This window comes from Salmo salar, chromosome ssa29, assembly GCF_905237065.1.
Source record: "Salmo salar chromosome ssa29, Ssal_v3.1, whole genome shotgun sequence".
NCBI lineage: Eukaryota > Metazoa > Chordata > Actinopteri > Salmoniformes > Salmonidae > Salmo > Salmo salar.
The window spans coordinates 41,676,053-41,696,609 of NC_059470.1; the positions used below are offsets into that span (position 1 = coordinate 41,676,053).

The 20,557-nt window shown below is 51.4% G+C and overlaps 1 protein-coding gene across 3 annotated transcripts in view; it reads right to left on the minus strand.

Moving 5' to 3' along the window:
- Positions 1-18,535, minus strand: part of map3k22 (mitogen-activated protein kinase kinase kinase 22) — an 81,720-nt gene extending 63,185 nt beyond the window's left edge. For 2 of the 3 annotated variants that reach the window (XM_045710744.1, XM_045710745.1), the window contains exon 1: positions 18,162-18,535. The gene's annotated coding sequence lies outside the window, so the exon portion shown is untranslated. The remainder of the gene's footprint in view (positions 1-18,161) is intronic. The other variant, XM_045710743.1, reaches the window with a different exon arrangement.
- Between the last annotated feature and the right edge of the window lie 2,022 nt (positions 18,536-20,557).

Here is a 20,557-nt window from a genome sequence, read left to right on the forward strand (position 1 = left end):
AGCCAAGACAACATCTCTCCTCTCCTCCAGAGACTAGACAACATCTCTCCTCTCCTCCAGAGACTAGACAACATCTCTCCTCTCCTCTCCTCCAGAGACAAGACATCTCTCCTCTCCTCCAGAGCCTAGACAACATCTCTCCTCTCCTCCAGAGCCTAGACAATATCTCTCCTCTCCTCCAGAGCCAAGACAACATCTCTCCTCCTCCCTCCAGAGCCTAGACAACATCTCTCCTCTCCTCCCTCCAGAGCCTAGACAACATCTCTCCTCTCCTCCCTACAGAGCCTAGACAACATCTCTCCTCTCCTCCCTCCAGAGCCTAGACAACATCTCTCCTCTCCTCCCTACAGAGCCTAGACAACATCTCTCCTCTCCTCCCTCCAGAGCCTAGACAACATCTCTCCTCTCCTCCCTCCAGAGCCTAGACAACATCTCTCCTCTCCTCCCTCCAGAGCCTAGACAACATCTCTCCTCTCCTCCCTCCAGAGCCTAGACAACATCTCTCCTCTCCTCCCTCCAGAGCCTAGACAACATCTCTCCTCTCCTCCCTCCAGAGCCTAGACAACATCTCTCCTCTCCTCCCTCCAGAGCCTAGACAACATCTCTCCTCTCCTCCCTCCAGAGCCTAGACAACATCTCTCCTCTCCTCCCTCCAGAGCCTAGACAACATCTCTCCTCTCCTCCCTCCAGAGACTAGACAACATCCCTCCTCTCCTCCAGAGACTAGACAACATCTCTCCTCTCCTCCAGAGACTAGACAACATCTCTCCTCTCCTCCAGAGACTAGACAACATCTCTCCTCCAGAGACTAGACAACATCTCTCCTCCAGAGACGAGACAACATCTCTCCTCCAGAGACGAGACAACATCTCTCCTCCAGAGCCTAGACAACATCTCTCCTCTCCTCTCCTCCAGAGCCTAGACAACATCTCTCCTCTCCTCCAGAGACTAGACAACATCTCTCCTCTCCTCCAGAGCCTAGACAACATCTCTCCTCTCCTCCAGAGCCTAGACAACATCTCTCCTCTCCTCCAGAGCCTAGACAACATCTCTCCTCTCCTCCAGAGACTAGACAACATCTCTCCTCTCCTCCAGAGACAACATCTCTCCTCTCCTCCAGAGACATCTCTCCTCTCCTCCAGAGACAACATCTCTCCTCTCCTCCAGAGCCAAGACAACATCTCTACCCTCCTCTCCTCCAGAGACAACATCTCTCCTCTCCTCCCTCCTCTCCTCCAGAGACTAGACAACATCTCTCCTCTCCTCCAGAGACTAGACAACATCTCTCCTCTCCTCCCTCCTCTCCTCCAGAGACTAGACAACATCTCTCCTCTCCTCCCTCCAGAGCCAAGACAACATCTCTCCTCTCCTCCCTCCAGAGCCTAGACAACATCTCTCCTCTCCTCCCTCCAGAGACAAGACAACATCTCTCCTCTCCTCCCTCCAGAGACAAGACAACATCTCTCCTCTCCTCCCTCCAGAGACTAGACAACATCTCTCCTCTCCTCCCTCCAGAGACTAGACAACATCTCTCCTCTCCTCCCTCCAGAGACGAGACAACATCTCTCCTCTCCTCCAGAGACGAGACAACATCTCTCCTCTCCTCCAGAGACGAGACAACATCTCTCCTCTCCTCTCCTCCAGAGCCTAGACAACATCTCTCCTCTCCTCTCCTCCAGAGCCTAGACAACATCTCTCCTCTCCTCTCCTCCAGAGCCTAGACAACATCTCTCCTCTCCTCCAGAGCCTAGACAACATCTCTCCTCTCCTCTCCTCCAGAGCCTAGACAACATCTCTCCTCTCCTCTCCTCCAGAGCCTAGACATCTCTCCTCTCCTCCAGAGCCTAGACAACATCTCTCCTCTCCTCCAGAGCCTAGACAACATCTCTCCTCTCCTCCAGAGACTAGACAACATCTCTCCTCTCCTCCAGAGACTAGACAACATCTCTCCTCCAGAGCCTAGACAACATCTCTCCTCTCCTCTCCTCCAGAGCCTAGACATCTCTCCTCTCCTCCAGAGCCTAGACAACATCTCTCCTCTCCTCCAGAGACTAGACAACATCTCTCCTCTCCTCCCTCCTCTCCTCCAGAGACTAGACAACATCTCTACCCTCCTCTCCTCCAGAGACTAGACAACATCTCTCCTCTCCTCCAGAGACTAGACAACATCTCTCCTCTCCTCCAGAGACTAGACAACATCTCTCCTCTCCTCCAGAGCCAAGACAACATCTCTACCCTCCTCTCCTCCAGAGACAACATCTCTCCTCTCCTCCAGAGACTAGACAACATCTCTCCTCTCCTCCCTCCTCTCCTCCAGAGACTAGACAACATCTCTACCCTCCTCTCCTCCAGAGACTAGACAACATCTCTCCTCTCCTCCAGAGACTAGACAACATCTCTCCTCTCCTCTCTCCTCTCCTCCAGAGCCAAGACAACATCTCTACCCTCCTCTCCTCCAGAGACTAGACAACATCTCTACCCTCCTCTCCTCCAGAGACTAGACAACATCTCTCCCCTCCTCTCCTCCAGAGACAACATCTCTCCCCTCCTCTCCTCCAGAGACAACATCTCTCCCCTCCTCTCCTCCAGAGACAACATCTCTCCTCTCCTCTCCTCCAGAGACAACATCTCTCCTCTCCTCCAGAGACAACATCTCTCCTCTCCTCCAGAGACAACATCTCTCCTCTCCTCCAGAGCCAAGACAACATCTCTCCTCTCCTCCAGAGACTAGACAACATCTCTCCTCTCCTCCAGAGACTAGACAACATCTCTCCTCTCCTCCAGAGACTAGACAACATCTCTCCTCTCCTCTCCTCCAGAGACTTGACAACATCTCTCCTCTCCTCCAGAGACTAGACAACATCTCTCCTCTCCTCCAGAGACTAGACAACATCTCTCCTCTCCTCCAGAGACAACATCTCTCCTCCAGAGACATCTCTCCTCTCCTCCAGAGACAACATCTCTCCTCTCCTCCAGAGACAACATCTCTCCTCTCCTCCAGAGACAACATCTCTCCTCTCCTCCAGAGACAACATCTCTCCTCTCCTCCTTCCTCTCCTCCAGAGCCAAGACAACATCTCTACCCTCCTCTCCTCCAGAGACTAGACAACGCCTCTCCTCTCCTCCAGAGCCTAGACAACGCCTCTCCTCTCCTCCAGAGCCTAGACAACGCCTCTCCTCTCCTCCAGAGCCTAGACAACGCCTCTCCTCTCCTCCAGAGCCTAGACAACGCCTCTCCTCTCCTCCAGAGACTAGACAACATCTCTCCTCTCCTCTCCTCCAGAGACTAGACAACATCTCTCCTCTCCTCCAGAGACTAGACAACATCTCTCCTCTCCTCTCCTCCAGAGATTAGACAACATCTCTACCCTCCTCTCCTCCAGAGACTAGACAACATCTCTACCCTCCTCTCCTCCAGAGACTAGACAACATCTCTTCTGATTAAAAGTTTAACATGTTTGTCACAACTCCAGAACACTCAGATTCCATTCTCCAATTATGCAGCCTACAACACACGTCAACAAACAGACAGACAGACAGACAGACAGACAGACCCAGACAGACCCAGACAGAGACAGACACAGACACAGAGACAGAGAGAGACAGACAGAGACAAAGAGTTATAGGCTAATCAATAGAACCAGGGCTCTGTTGGCAGTGCCAGCAGTGATGCCAGTGTTTTGGGTTTAAGACATTACATACAGATGGCATTACTGAAGAGCTGGAGACCAACTACTGCATTAGAGACTGACTACTGCATTAGAGACTAACTACTGCATTAGAGCCTGGAGACCGACTACTGCATTAGAGACCGACTACTGCATTAGAGACTAACTACTGCATTAGAGCCTGGAGACCGACTACTGCATTAGAGACCGACTACTGCATTAGAGACCGACTACTGCATTAGAGACTAACTACTGCATTAGAGACTAACTACTGCATTAGAGACTAACTACTGCATTAGAGACTAACTACTGCATTAGAGACTAACTACTGCATTAGAGACTAACTACTGCATTAGAGACTGACTACTGCATTAGAGACTGACTACTGCATTAGAGACTGACTACTGCATAAGAGACTAACTACTGCATTAGAGACTAACTAATGCATTAGAGACTGACTAATGCATTAGAGACTAACTACTGCATTAGAGCCTGGAGACCAACTACTGCATTAGAGTCCGACTACTGCATTAGAGACTAACTACTGCATTAGAGCCTGGAGACCGACTACTGCATCAGAGACCGACTACTGCATCAGAGACCGACTACTGCATCAGAGACCGACTACTGCATCAGAGACCGACTACTGCATTAGAGACTGGAGACTAACTACTGCATTAGAGACTAACTACTGCATTAGAGACTGGAGACCGACTACTGCATTAGAGACTAACTACTGCATTAGAGACTAACTACTGCATTAGAGCCTGGAGACCGACTACTGCATTAGAGACCGACTACTGCATTAGAGACCAACTACTGCATTAGAGACTGGAGACCGACTACTGCATTAGAGACTGGAGACTAACTACTGCATTAGAGACCGACTACTGCATTAGAGACTGGAGACTAACTACTGCATTAGAGCCTGGAGACTGACTACTGCATTAGAGCCTGGAGACTGACTACTGCATTAGAGCCTGGAGACCGACTACTGCATTAGAGACCGACTACTGCATTAGAGACTGACTACTGCATTAGAGACTGACTACTGCATTAGAGACTGACTACTGCATTAGAGACTGACTACTGCATTAGAGACTAACTACTGCATTAGAGACTAACTACTGCATTAGAGACTAACTACTGCATTAGAGACTGACTACTGCATTAGAGACTGACTACTGCATTAGAGACTGACTACTGCATTAGAGACTGACTACTGCATAAGAGACTAACTACTGCATTAGAGACTAACTACTGCATTAGAGACTAACTACTGCATTAGAGACTAACTAATGCATTAGAGACTGACTAATGCATTAGAGACTAACTACTGCATTAGAGCCTGGAGACCAACTACTGCATTAGAGTCCGACTACTGCATTAGAGACTAACTACTGCATTAGAGCCTGGAGACCGACTACTGCATCAGAGACCGACTACTGCATCAGAGACCGACTACTGCATCAGAGACCGACTACTGCATTAGAGACTGGAGACTAACTACTGCATTAGAGACTAACTACTGCATTAGAGACTGGAGACCGACTACTGCATTAGAGGCTAACTACTGCATTAGAGACTAACTACTGCATTAGAGCCTGGAGACCGACTACTGCATTAGAGACCGACTACTGCATTAGAGACCAACTACTGCATTAGAGACTGGAGACCGACTACTGCATTAGAGACTGGAGACTAACTACTGCATTAGAGACCGACTACTGCATTAGAGACTGGAGACTAACTACTGCATTAGAGCCTGGAGACTAACTACTGCATTAGAGACTAACTAATGCATTAGAGACTGACTAATGCATTAGAGACTAACTACTGCATTAGAGCCTGGAGACCAACTACTGCATTAGAGTCCGACTACTGCATTAGAGACTAACTACTGCATTAGAGCCTGGAGACCGACTACTGCATCAGAGGCCGACTACTGCATCAGAGACCGACTACTGCATCAGAGACCGACTACTGCATCAGAGACCGACTACTGCATTAGAGACTGGAGACTAACTACTGCATTAGAGACTAACTACTGCATTAGAGACTGGAGACCGACTACTGCATTAGAGACTAACTACTGCATTAGAGACTAACTACTGCATTAGAGCCTGGAGACCGACTACTGCATTAGAGACCGACTACTGCATTAGAGACCAACTACTGCATTAGAGACTGGAGACCGACTACTGCATTAGAGACTGGAGACTAACTACTGCATTAGAGACCGACTACTGCATTAGAGACTGGAGACTAACTACTGCATTAGAGCCTGGAGACTGACTACTGCATTAGAGCCTGGAGACTGACTACTGCATTAGAGCCTGGAGACCGACTACTGCATTAGAGACCGACTACTGCATTAGAGACTGACTACTGCATTAGAGACTGACTACTGCATTAGAGACTGACTACTGCATTAGAGACTGACTACTGCATTAGAGACTAACTACTGCATTAGAGACTAACTACTGCATTAGAGACTGACTACTGCATTAGAGACTGACTACTGCATTAGAGACTGACTACTGCATTAGAGACTAACTACTGCATAAGAGACTAACTACTGCATTAGAGACTAACTACTGCATTAGAGACTAACTACTGCATTAGAGACTAACTAATGCATTAGAGACTGACTAATGCATTAGAGACTAACTACTGCATTAGAGCCTGGAGACCAACTACTGCATTAGAGTCCGACTACTGCATTAGAGACTAACTACTGCATTAGAGCCTGGAGACCGACTACTGCATCAGAGACCGACTACTGCATCAGAGACCGACTACTGCATCAGAGACCGACTACTGCATTAGAGACTGGAGACTAACTACTGCATTAGAGACTAACTACTGCATTAGAGACTGGAGACCGACTACTGCATTAGAGGCTAACTACTGCATTAGAGACTAACTACTGCATTAGAGCCTGGAGACCGACTACTGCATTAGAGACCGACTACTGCATTAGAGACCAACTACTGCATTAGAGACTGGAGACCGACTACTGCATTAGAGACTGGAGACTAACTACTGCATTAGAGACCGACTACTGCATTAGAGACTGGAGACTAACTACTGCATTAGAGCCTGGAGACTAACTACTGCATTAGAGCCTGGAGACCGACTCCTGCTTTAGAGCCCGACTACTGCATTAGAGCCCGACTACTGCATTAGAGACTAACTACTGCATTAGAGGCTGACTACTGCATTAGAGACCGACTACTGCATTAGAGGCCAACTACTGCATTAGAGCCTGGAGACCAACTACTGCATTAGAGACTAACTACTGCATTAGAGGCTGACTACTGCATTAGAGGCCGACTACTGCATTAGAGACCGACTACTGCATTAGAGACTGGAGACCAACTACTGCATTAGAGCCTGGAGACCAACTACTGCATTAGAGACCGACTACTGCATTAGAGACCGACTACTGCATTAGAGACCGACTACTGCATTAGAGACCGACTACTGCATTAGAGACCGACTACTGCATTAGAGACTAACTACTGCATTAGACCGACTACTGCATTAGAGACTGACTACTGCATTAGAGACTGACTACTGCATTAGAGACTGGAGACGAAATAGTTTCAATCTCTAATAAACTAAATGTCCAAAACATTAGGAACACCTGCTCTTTCAAATGACATAGACTGACTGACCTAGTGAATCCAGACTGAACATGTGATGTTCCTAATGTTTTGTACACAGTGTTTAATACTATATTACAAGTCTAAATATTAGCTAACCAATTCAGTTGTACGGACCAATAGTTCCTCATCTCGCAGTGTTCATAGGAAAACATAAAACTCAGACTGGAGTAAAACACATCTGTCAAGAGGCAGACAGCAGAACAAAGGAAACTAGCAGATCATCACAGACACATTCACAGTAACCATGCAGACGGAGGCAGACGAAATCCAGGCAATCAGATACAGTAGAAGACTGATCTGAGAACCATGGTAGAACCCTGGTAGAACCCTGCTGTCTATCATCTCTCTGGCTGAGTAGGAACATCTTTCCCCCTGGTAGAACCCTGGTAGAACCCTGCTGTCTACCGTCTCTCTGGCTGAGTAGGAACATCTTTCCCCCTGATAGAACCCTGATAGAACCCTGGTAGAACCCTGCTGTCTATCATCTCTCTGGCTGAGTAGGAACATCTTTCCCCCTGGTAGAACCCTGGTAGAACCCTGGTATAACCCTGCTGTCTATCGTCTCTCTAGCTGAGTAGGAACATCTTCCCCCCTGATAGAACCCTGGTAGAACCCTGATAGAACCCTGGTAGAACCCTGCTGTCTATCGTCTCTCTGGCTGAGTAGGAACATCTTTCCCTGGTAGAACCCTGGTAGAACCCTGCTAGAACCCTGGTAGAACCCTGCTGTCTATCGTCTCTCTAGCTGAGTAGGAACATCTTTCCCCCTGATAGAACCCTGGTAGAACCCTGCTGTCTATCGTCTCTCTAGCTGAGTAGGAACATCTTTCCCTGAGATGAAGCTAACAGGCCATCTGTAGATTAGAGCTGTTCTTTCCATTACACTGGGACACTGATGACGTTATCAAACACTTTGTGTTTTTCCTCCCCATATGAAGCCATGCAGAGCAGAGTTGAAGACAAGAGATGCTAGTTAGCTACGGCACATAGTCCCATGAATTGGTTTATTTTTGAAAGCTTCCCCATGGAAACATACCCAGCTTAGGACAAGTTATCTTCATCCTAGAGTCATTTCAGGAAGGTTAACAGAAATTCAAAAAATGTAATATTTGAAAAAAAAAAAAATAAAAAGCACCATATTTTTTCAATGACTTTTCAATAAACTGAAAAGTCAATTTATGAAGTTTAAATTCAAATCACTTCCTGAATTGACCCTAGCGCAGAGGCTTATACGGTCTCGTCTCATCGCTACAACTCCGCAACGCGCTCGGGAGAGGCGACGGTCGAGTCACGTGACCCTCCTAAACATGACCCTCCTAACCGCGCTTCTTAACACCCGCCAGCTTAACCCGGAACACAGCCGCACCCAAGTATCAGAGGAAACGCTGTTCAACTGACGACCGAGGTCAGCCTGCAGACGCCCGGCCCACCACAAAGAGTCGCTAGAGTGCGATGAGCCAAGGAAACCCCCCCCCTTCACGGCCAAACCCTCCCCAAACACAGAGGACGCTGGGCCAATTGTGCGCCGCCCTAATCGGACTTGTGACACAGCCTGGAATCGAACCAGGGTCTGTAGTGACGCCTCAAGCGCTGCGATGCCTTAGACCGCTGCACTACTCGGGAGGCCACGTTGCTCCACTTTAAATCAAGGGGCTGCCATGAAAACACCCCCCCACACCACCACCAGCCTGCGACATGATGGATTCATCTACACGTGGTTTTCTCCAATCGTTTCAACGTACGACAAGTTGAGCGTTCTTTTATGGGTGTTTGGGCACCAATGTTGTACTGGACTGTCAGTGGACTAACTGCAGCCCGTCTGTTGCTGTGCACAATTCATCAGCCTCCTTTGTCCTCTTTCATCAATGACCCGTTCCGACCACTGGCTGCGCTGAACTCCGCTTCGCTGCGCTGAACTGCGCTTAACTCCACTGCGCTGAACTCCGCTCTACTGCGCTGAACTCCACTGCACTGCGCTGAACTCCACTGCGCTGAACTCCGCTGCACTGCGCTGAACTCCGCTGCGCTGCGCTGAACTGAGCTGCGCTGCGCTGAACTGAGCTGCGCTGCGCTGAACTGAGCTGCGCTGCGCTGAACTCCGCTGCACTGCGCTGAACTGAACTCCGCTGAACTTGTGAAACATAGATGTCTACGATTGGATCAGATTTGGTCCGGTTTAGACCAACCAAATGTGGTTTTGTTTGGGGGCCGAGCGCATTAAAATAAGCCAGCGTGTAGAATAATACCCAAATATGCAAAATAAGGATATTGTATATTTCTACCTTTGTACCTATTGAGGAAACATCATCATGAAGAGAATGACATTCATATCCATCATTATGCGTTTCTGTGTTCTACAGATCAGGCACCCATGTTGTAATTCAGTAACCGGGTGGAAATCCACTTCACCTGCTGTAGTTCAAGTCAAGGTGTCATGGCTGACACCCCATTTCTTCTGCAGACATCTTTAAATGAATCTTAATTCAGAGCAAATATTTAACAGGGTTTTTAGAAAACATGGACTGAAATCATGTTATCAAAACTTTGAATCTACACAGTTCTTCAAGTAAAATGTATTCTAGTAAAATGTATTCTAGTAAAATGTATTCTAGTAAAATGTATTCTAGTAAAATGTATTCTAGTAAAATGTATTCTAGTAAAATGTATTCTAGTAAAATGTATTCTAGTAAAATGTATTCTAGTAAAATGTGTTCTAGTAAAATGTGTTCTAGTAAAATGTATTCTAGTAAAATGTATTCTAGTAAAATGTGTTTTAGTAAAATGTGTAAATTGTTAAAAAAAGTAGTCCTTGAGCATTGAGTTGTATGGTTTGTTAAAAGTTTGAAATAAAATGGCTTTTGTTTGGTGTCTCAGCGCAGCGACCGTTGGGGTGGTGTCCGGTCGCTAGGGACGATCAGAGTCCGCTGATGTCACCAGCGGAGAGGCTACAGTACCGGGGTCACGCAGTAGAACTAAAACCCGGTTACCATGGAGACACTGCAGCGATCCTAAACCCTCAAGAGGAGAACACTCTATTCCTCTGAATCAGATGGTTACTCACGCAGAAGCCACGGGGAAATTGTGGCGAGAGTTCATAGAAAGGCTAAAGGAGAGTTTTTTTTTCTAACAGCACTTTTCCACGCGTGTGTTAAGTTAGTGTCAGCGGCGTCCCTAGAATGATTAAGTCTATTCAAGAACTGGGACATATTCAGCTTCCAGGAATTGTGTACAGATCCTTGTGACATCGGGCCGTGTGCATTATCATGCTGAAACATGAGGTGATGGTAGTAGATGAATGGCACGACAATGGGCCTCAGGATCTCATCACGGTATCTCTGGAAATGTGAATCAATAAAATGCATTTGTGTTCGTTGTCCGTAGCTTATACCTGCCCCGCACCATAACCCCACCACCACGGGGCGCTCTGCAGTCAGCATGCCAATTACACGCTCCCTTAAAACTTGGCATTGTGTTGTGACAAAACTGCATATTTTAGAGGGGCCTTTTATTGTCCCCAGCACAAGGTGCACCTATGTAAAGATCATATTAAACAACTGATTAAACAATCAGCTTCTTGATATCACACACCTGTCAGGTGGATGGATTATTTTGGTAAAGGAAAAAATCTCACTAACAGGGGATGTAAACAAATATGTTCACAAATCAGCTTTTTGAGCGTTTGAAACATTTCTGGGATCTTTTATTTCAGCTCATGAAACATGTGACCAATATTTTCCATGTTGTGTTTATATTTTTGTTCAGTGTACATTAGGGAAGGGACAACTGAGTCAAGTCATTCATTTAAACAAGAACAGATGACTAGTAGCCTACTTCCTAGAGCCAGTCCACCCACCTCACTGAGACCAGGGAACCTGGGGAACCCCACCTCACTGAGACCAGGGAACCTGGGGAACCCCACCTCACTGAGACCAGGGAACCTGGGGAACCCCACCTCACTGAGACCAGGGTACCCCACCTCACTGAGACCAGGGTACCTGGGGAACCCCACCTCACTGAGACCAGGGTACCTGGGGAACCCCACCTCACTGAGACCAGGGAACCTGGGGAACCCCACCTCACTGAGACCAGGGTACCCCACCTCACTGAGACCAGGGTACCTGGGGAACCCCACCTCACTGAGACCAGGGAACCTGGGGAACCCCACCTCACTGAGACCAGGGAACCTGGGGAACCCCACCTCACTGAGACCAGGGAACCCCACCTCACTGAGACCAGGGTACCCCACCTCACTGAGACCAGGGTACCTGGGGAACCCCACCTCACTGAGACCAGGGTACCTGGGGAACCCCACCTCACTGAGACCAGGGAACCTGGGGAACCCCACCTCACTGAGACCAGGGTACCCCACCTCACTGAGACCAGGGTACCTGGGGAACCCCACCTCACTGAGACCAGGGAACCTGGGGAACCCCACCTCACTGAGACCAGGGAACCTGGGGAACCCCACCTCACTGAGACCAGGGAACCTGGGGAACCCCACCTCACTGAGACCAGGGAACCTGGGGAACCCCACCTCACTGAGACCAGGGTACCCCACCTCACTGAGACCAGGGAACCTGGGGAACCCCACCTCACTGAGACCAGGGAACCTGGGGAACCCCACCTCACTGAGACCAGGGAACCTGGGGAACCCCACTGAGACCAGGGAACCTGGGGAACCCCACTGAGACCAGGGAACCTGGGGAACCCCACCTCACTGAGACCAGGGAACCTGGGGAACCCCACCTCACTGAGACCAGGGAACCCCAACTCACTAAGACCAGGGAACCCCACCTCACTGAGACCAGGGAACCCCACCTCACTGAGACCAGGGAACCCCACCTCACTGAGACCAGGGTACCTGGGGAACCCCACCTCACTGAGACCAGGGAACCTGGGGAACCCCACCTCACTGAGACCAGGGAACCTGGGGAACCCCACCTCACTGAGACCAGGGAACCCCACCTCACTGAGACCAGGGTACCCCACCTCACTGAGACCAGGGTACCCCACCTCACTGAGACCAGGGTACCTGGGGAACCCCACCTCACTGAGACCAGGGTACCTGGGGAACCCCACCTCACTGAGACCAGGGAACCTGGGGAACCCCACCTCACTGAGACCAGGGTACCCCACCTCACTGAGACCAGGGTACCTGGGGAACCCCACCTCACTGAGACCAGGGAACCTGGGGAACCCCACCTCACTGAGACCAGGGAACCTGGGGAACCCCACCTCACTGAGACCAGGGAACCTGGGGAACCCCACCTCACTGAGACCAGGGAACCTGGGGAACCCCACCTCACTGAGACCAGGGAACCCCACCTCACTGAGACCAGGGAACCTGGGGAACCCCACCTCACTGAGACCAGGGAACCTGGGGAACCCCACCTCACTGAGACCAGGGAACCTGGGGAACCCCACCTCACTGAGACCAGGGTACCCCACCTCACTGAGACCAGGGTACCTGGGGAACCCCACCTCACTGAGACCAGGGAACCTGGGGAACCCCACCTCACTGAGACCAGGGAACCTGGGGAACCCCACCTCACTGAGACCAGGGAACCCCACCTCACTGAGACCAGGGTACCTGGGGAACCCCACCTCACTGAGACCAGGGAACCTGGGGAACCCCACCTCACTGAGACCAGGGAACCTGGGGAACCCCACCTCACTGAGACCAGGGAACCTGGGGAACCCCACCTCACTGAGACCAGGGTACCCCACCTCACTGAGACCAGGGAACCTGGGGAACCCCCACCTCACTGAGACCAGGGTACCTGGGGAACCCCACCTCACTGAGACCAGGGAACCTGGGGAACCCCACCTCACTGAGACCAGGGAACCTGGGGAACCACACCTCACTGAGACCAGGGAACCTGGGGAACCCCACCTCACTGAGACCAGGGAACCTGGGGAACCCCACCTCACTGAGACCAGGGAACCTGGGGAACCCCACCTCACTGAGACCAGGGAACCTGGGGAACCCCACCTCACTGAGACCAGGGAACCCCACCTCACTGAGACCAGGGAACCCCACCTCACTGAGACCAGGGAACCCCACCTCACTGAGACCAGGGAACCTGGGGAACCCCACCTCACTGAGACCAGGGAACCTGGGGAACCCCACCTCACTGAGACCAGGGAACCTGGGGAACCCCACCTCACTGAGACCAGGGAACCTGGGGAACCCCACCTCACTGAGACCAGGGTACCCCACCTCACTGAGACCAGGGAACCTGGGGAACCCCACCTCACTGAGACCAGGGAACCTGGGGAACCCCACCTCACTGAGACCAGGGAACCTGGGGAACCCCACCTCACTGAGACCAGGGAACCTGGGGAACCCCACCTCACTGAGACCAGGGTACCCCACCTCACTGAGACCAGGGTACCCCACCTCACTGAGACCAGGGTACCCCACCTCACTGAGACCAGGGAACCTGGGGAACCCCACCTCACTGAGACCAGGGAACCTGGGGAACCCCACCTCACTGAGACCAGGGAACCTGGGGAACCCCACCTCACTGAGACCAGGGAACCTGGGGAACCCCACCTCACTGAGACCAGGGAACCTGGGGAACCCCACCTCACTGAGACCAGGGTACCCCACCTCACTGAGACCAGGGAACCTGGGGAACCCCACCTCACTGAGACCAGGGAACCCCACCTCACTGAGACCAGGGAACCTGGGGAACCCCACCTCACTGAGACCAGGGTACCCCACCTCACTGAGACCAGGGAACCCCACCTCACTGAGACCAGGGAACCTGGGGAACCCCACCTCACTGAGACCAGGGAACCCCACCTCACTGAGACCAGGGAACCTGGGGAACCCCACCTCACTGAGACCAGGGAACCCCACCTCACTGAGACCAGGGAACCCCACCTCACTGAGACCAGGGAACCCCACCTCACTGGGACCAGGGTACCCCACCACACTGAGACCAGGGTACCCCACGTCACTGAGACCAGGGTACCCCACCTCACTGAGACCAGGGTACCCCACCTCACTGAGACCAGGGAACCCCACCTCACTGAGACCAGGGTACCCCACCTCACTGAGACCAGGGAACCTGGGGAACCCCACCTCACTGAGACCAGGGAACCCCACCTCACTGAGACCAGGGAACCTGGGGAACCCCACCTCACTGAGACCAGGGTACCCCACCTCACTGAGACCAGGGAACCTGGGGAACCCCACCTCACTGAGACCAGGGTACCCCACCTCACTGAGACCAGGGTACCCCACCTCACTGAGACCAGGGTACCCCACCTCACTGAGACCAGGGAACCTGGGGAACCCCACCTCACTGAGACCAGGGTACCCCACCTCACTGAGACCAGGGAACCCCACCTCACTGAGACCAGGGAACCTGGGGAACCCCACCTCACTGAGACCAGGGTACCCCACCTCACTGAGACCAGGGAACCCCACCTCACTGAGACCAGGGAACCTGGGGAACCCCACCTCACTGAGACCAGGGAACCCCACCTCACTGAGACCAGGGAACCTGGGGAACCCCACCTCACTGAGACCAGGGAACCCCACCTCACTGAGACCAGGGAACCCCACCTCACTGAGACCAGGGAACCCCACCTCACTGAGACCAGGGAACCCCACCTCATTGAGACCAGGGAACCTTGGGAACCCCACCTCACTGAGACCAGGGTACCCCACCTCACTGAGACCAGGGAACCTGGGGAACCCCACCTCACTGAGACCAGGGTACCCCACCTCACTGAGACCAGGGAACCTGGGGAACCCCACCTCACTGAGACCAGGGAACCCCACCTCACTGAGACCAGGGAACCTGGGGAACCCCACCTCACTGAAGTGTTTTCAGAAGAATGAAGACACCCTCCCAGCTGACCGCACCCTCCCAGCTGACTGTACCCTCCCAGCTGACTGCACCCTCCCAGCTGACTGTACCCTCCCAGCTGACCGTACCCTCCCAGCTGACCGCACCCTCCCAGCTGACCGCACCCTCCCGCTGCCCGCACCCTCCCAGCTGACCGCACCCTCCCAGCTGACCGTACCCTCCCAGCTGACCGTACCCTCCCAGCTGACTGCACCCTCCCAGCTGACTGTACCCTCCCAGCTGACTGTACCCTCCCAGCTGACTGCACCCTCCCAGCTGACTGCACCCTCCCAGCTGACTGTACCCTCCCAGCTGACTGCACCCTCCCAGCTGACTGTACCCTCCCAGCTGACTGTACCCTCCCAGCTGACTGTACCCTCCCAGCTGACTGTACCCTCCCAGCTGACTGTACCCTCCCAGCTGACTGCACCCTCCCAGCTGACTGCACCCTCCCAGCTGACTGTACCCTCCCAGCTGACTGTACCCTCCCAGCTGACTGTACCCTCCCAGCTGACTGCACCCTCCCAGCTGACTGCACCCTCCCAGCTGACTGTACCCTCCCAGCTGACTGTACCCTCCCAGCTGACAGTACCCTCCCAGCTGACCGCACCCTCCCAGCTGACCGTACCCTCCCAGCTGACCGCACCCTCCCAGCTGACCGCACCCTCCCAGCTGACCGCACCCTCCCAGCTGACCGTACCCTCCCAGCTGACCGCACCCTCCCGCTGACCGCACCCTCCAAGCTGACCGCACCCTCCCGCTGCCCGCACCCTCCCAGCTGACCGCACCCTCCCAGCTGACCGTACCCTCCCAGCTGACCGCACCCTCCCAGCTGACTGTACCCTCCCAGCTGACTGTACCCTCCCAGCTGACTGTACCCTCCCAGCTGACCGCACCCTCCCGCTGACCGCACCCTCCAAGCTGACCGTACCCTCCCAGCTGACTGTACCCTCCCAGCTGACCGTACCCTCCCAGCTGACTGCACCCTCCCAGCTGACCGCACCCTCCAAGCTGACCGCACCCTCCCAGCTGACTGTACCCTCCCAGCTGACTGTACCCTCCCAGCTGACTGTACCCTCCCAGCTGACCGTACCCTCCCAGCTGACTGTACCCTCCCAGCTGACCGTACCCTCCCAGCTGACCGCACCCTCCCAGCTGACTGTACCCTCCCAGCTGCCCGCACCCTCCCAGCTGCCCGCACCCTCCCAGCTGACTGTACCCTCCCAGCTGACTGCACCCTCCCAGCTGACTGTACCCTCCCAGCTGACCGTACCCTCCCAGCTGACTGCACCCTCTCGCCCTCCCAACATCACTACTCTGGACGGCTCTGACTTAGAATATGTGGACAACTATAAATACCTGGGTGTCTGGTTAGACTGTAAACTCTCCTTCCAGACTCACATCAAACATCTCCAATCCAAAGTTAAATACATGATTCCATATGTGTTATTTCATAGTTTTGATATCTTCAGTATTATTCTACAATGTAGAAAATAGTAAAAAATTAAGAAAAACCCTTGAATGAGTAGGGTGTCCAAACTTTGGACTGGTTCTGTATAGGCCAGGCTCACAGTCATGGCCCTACAGAGAGACAGTAGGAAAAGGGTTAGACAGGTCTCAGTAAGGAGAGGAGACAGTAGGAAAAGGGTTAGACAGGTCTCAGTAAGGAGAGGAGAGGAGAGGAGAGGAGAGGAGAGGAGAGGAGACAGTAGGAAAAGGGTTAGACAGGTCCCAGTAAGGAGAGGAGACAGTAGGAAAAGGGTTAGACAGGTCCCAGTAAGGAGAGGAGACAGTAGGAAAAGGGTTAGACAGGTCTCAGTAAGGAGAGGAGAGGAGAGGAGAGGAGACAGTAGGAAAAGGGTTAGACAGGTCCCAGTAAGGAGAGGAGAGGAGACAGTAGGAAAAGGGTTAGACAGGTCCCAGTAAGGAGAGGAGAGGAGAGGAGACAGTAGGAAAAGGGTTAGACAGGTCCCAGTAAGGAGAGGAGAGGAGAGGAGAGGAGGAAAATAAAATACACACCATGACAGGGGATGACCCTACAGGGCAGGTGTTGGTTGGGGAACACAGCAGCCAATGACAACAAAGTTTAACCGACCCACAGCCAATGACAACAGTTAACTGGTCTGTGGCTTGTGGAGGAGAGGGCAATCTGACCCTAAAACCAGGGAGGGTTGTGGAGGAGAGGGCAATCTGACCCTAAAACCAGGGAGGGTTGTGGAGGAGAGGGCAATCTGACCCTAAAACCTGGAGGGTTGTGGAGGAGAGGGCAATCTGACCCTAAAACCTGGGAGGGTTGTGGAGGAGAGGGCAATCTGACCCTAAAACCTGGGAGGGTTGTGGAGGAGAGGGCAATCTGACCCTAAAACCTGGAGGGTTGTGGAGGAGAGGGCAATCTGACCCTAAAACCAGGGAGGGTTGTGGAGGAGAGGGCAATCTGACCCTAAAACCAGGGAGGGTTGTGGAGGAGAGGGCAATCTGACCCTAAAACCTGGAGGGTTGTGGAGGAGAGGGCAATCTGACCCTAAAACCAGGGAGGGTTGTGGAGGAGAGGGCAATCTGACCCTAAAACCTGGAGGGTTGTGGAGGAGAGGGCAATCTGACCCTAAAACCAGGGAGGGTTGTGGAGGAGAGGGCAATCTGACCCTAAAACCAGGGAGGGTTGTGGAGGAGAGGGCAATCTGACCCTAAAACCTGGAGGGTTGTGGAGGAGAGGGCAATCTGACCCTAAAACCAGGGAGGGTTGTGGAGGAGAGGGCAATCTGACCCTAAAACCTGGAGGGTTGTGGAGGAGAGGGCAATCTGACCCTAAAACCAGGGAGGGTTGTGGAGGAGAGGGCAATCTGACCCTAAAACCTGGGAGGGTTGGTTTTCACCCAGACTTACTAAACAACTAGACGACATAAAAGATGGATATCGCAGACTGTCAAAGGCTACAGTTTTTAATTCAGCATGAATTCTCACCTTGTTACCCGGATGTCTTCATTCTTCTGAAAACACTTCATGAGGATTATCGATGGTATCGAATAAAACCATTTCTGTTCTAAACCACCATGGACAGACAGGAAGAATGGCTGTCGAGAGAACAAGACCCAAACCCGAAACAGTTACACCCGGAAGCTGCGCTCAGTTCATGTACAGTTAGCGAATAAAAACCGCAAATCAAAAAGCTTCTATTTCACCCTGGTAAAACCTTGAATTATAATGTGCTCTCTCCCGGGTAAATCAATAATCCACCGGTGACCTCCGGACTTCCCTCGAAAGCTTCAAAAGATCAGTTCTCTTTGAGAAGAAAGTTTCTGCGTCTCCCCGATTGTCTTCTTCTTCTTCTACCTGTTAAAGGTTTTGTTGGCGGACTCCATCCTGAACGGCGTGTTGCCTCCACCTCCTGGATGGGGTGGAAACAGTCTCTTCTCTTCTTCTTCTACCTGTTAAAGGTTTTGTTGGCGGACTCCATCCTGAACGGCGTGTTGCCTCCACCTCCTGGATGGGGTGGAAACAACTCAGAGCAGCGAGTCAAGCCGCATTCACAAGCTAGTTGGAACTCTGGACATTTTGGAAAATACCGACTTACTGATTCGTTAATTATTAAAAAACGGTTTCCGTAATGAATGTCCGCAAGAACATGAACGGGAAATGATGACGTGGATGGATCCATTTTGAGGACTAAATCCACGAACGGTGGTATCTGCTGAATGAATGGCATGGGGGCCCCAGACAGAGTAGAGACAGACAAACATTTTAATTCAAGTTCAAGTTTAGATTAAAAAGTCATTTGATCACTTTATATTATTTATTTGAAATGCTATGAATTATTGGCCTTGCCAATTTACATTTGGGACTGATCGAATGAAATTATATTTGTCACCACATGCGCCGAAAACAACAGGAATAGACCTTACCGTGAAATGCTGAATAAAAGCCCTTCACACACAATGTGGTTAAGAAAATATTTACTAAATAAACTAAAGTACAAAATAAAATAGCAACAATAAAATAACAATAACGAGGATATATACAGGGTATTACGGTACAGAGTCAATATGGAGGCTATATACAGGGTATTACGGTACAGAGTCAATGTGGAGGCTATATACAGGGGGTACCGGTACAGAGTCAATGTGGAGGCTATATACAGGGGGTACCGGTACAGAGTCAATGTGGAGGCTATATACAGGGGGTACCGGTACAGAGTCAATGTGGAGGCTATATACAGGGTATTACGGTACAGAGTCAATGTGCGGGGGTACAGGTTAGGAATGAGGATATATACAGGGTATTACGGTACTGAGTCAATGTGCGGGGGTACAGGTTAGGAATGAGGCTATATACAGGGTATTACGGAACTGAGTCAATGTGCGGTGGTACAGGTTAGGAATGAGGCTATATACAGAGTATTATGGTACTGAGTCAATGTGCAGGGGAACAGGTTAGGAATGAGGCTATATACAGGGTATTACGGTACTGAGTCAATGTGCGGGGGTACAGGTTAGGAATGAGGCTATATACAGGGTATTACGGTACTGAGTCAATGTGCAGGGGAACAGGTAAGGAATGAGGCTATATACAGGGTATTACGGTACTGAGTCAATGTGCAGGGGAACAGGTTAGGAATGAGGCTATATACAGGGTATTACGGTACTGAGTCAATGTGCGGGGGAACAGGTTAGGAATGAGGCTATATACAGGGTATTACGGTACTGAGTCAATGTGCGGGGGTACAGGTTAGGAATGAGGCTATATACAGGGTATTACGGTACTGAGTCAATGTGCGGGGGTACAGGTTAGGAATGAGGCTATATACAGGGTATTACGGTACTGAGTCAATGTGCAGGGGAACAGGTTAGCAATGAGGATATATAGAGGGGATTACGGTACTGAGTCAATGTGCGGGGGAACAGGTTAGTAATGAGGATATATACAGGGTATTACGGTACTGAGTCAATATGCAGGGGAACAGGTTAGTAATGAGGCTATATACAGGGTATTACGGTACTGAGTCAATGTGCAGGGGAACAGGTTAGGAATGAGGCTATATACAGGGTATTACGGTACTGAGTCAATGTGCAGGGGAACAGGTTAGGAATGAGGATATATGCAGTGTATTACGGTACTGAGTCAATGTGCAGGGGAATAGGTTAGTAATGAGGCTATATACAGGGTATTACGGTACTGAGTCAATGTGCAGGGGTACAGGTAAGGAATGAGGCTATATACAGGGTATTACGGTACTGAGTCAATGTGCAGGGGAATAGGTTAGTAATGAGGCTATATACAGGGTATTACGGTACTGAGTCAATGTGAAGGGGAACGAGTTAGTAATGAGGATATATACAGGGTGTTATGGTACTGAGTCAATG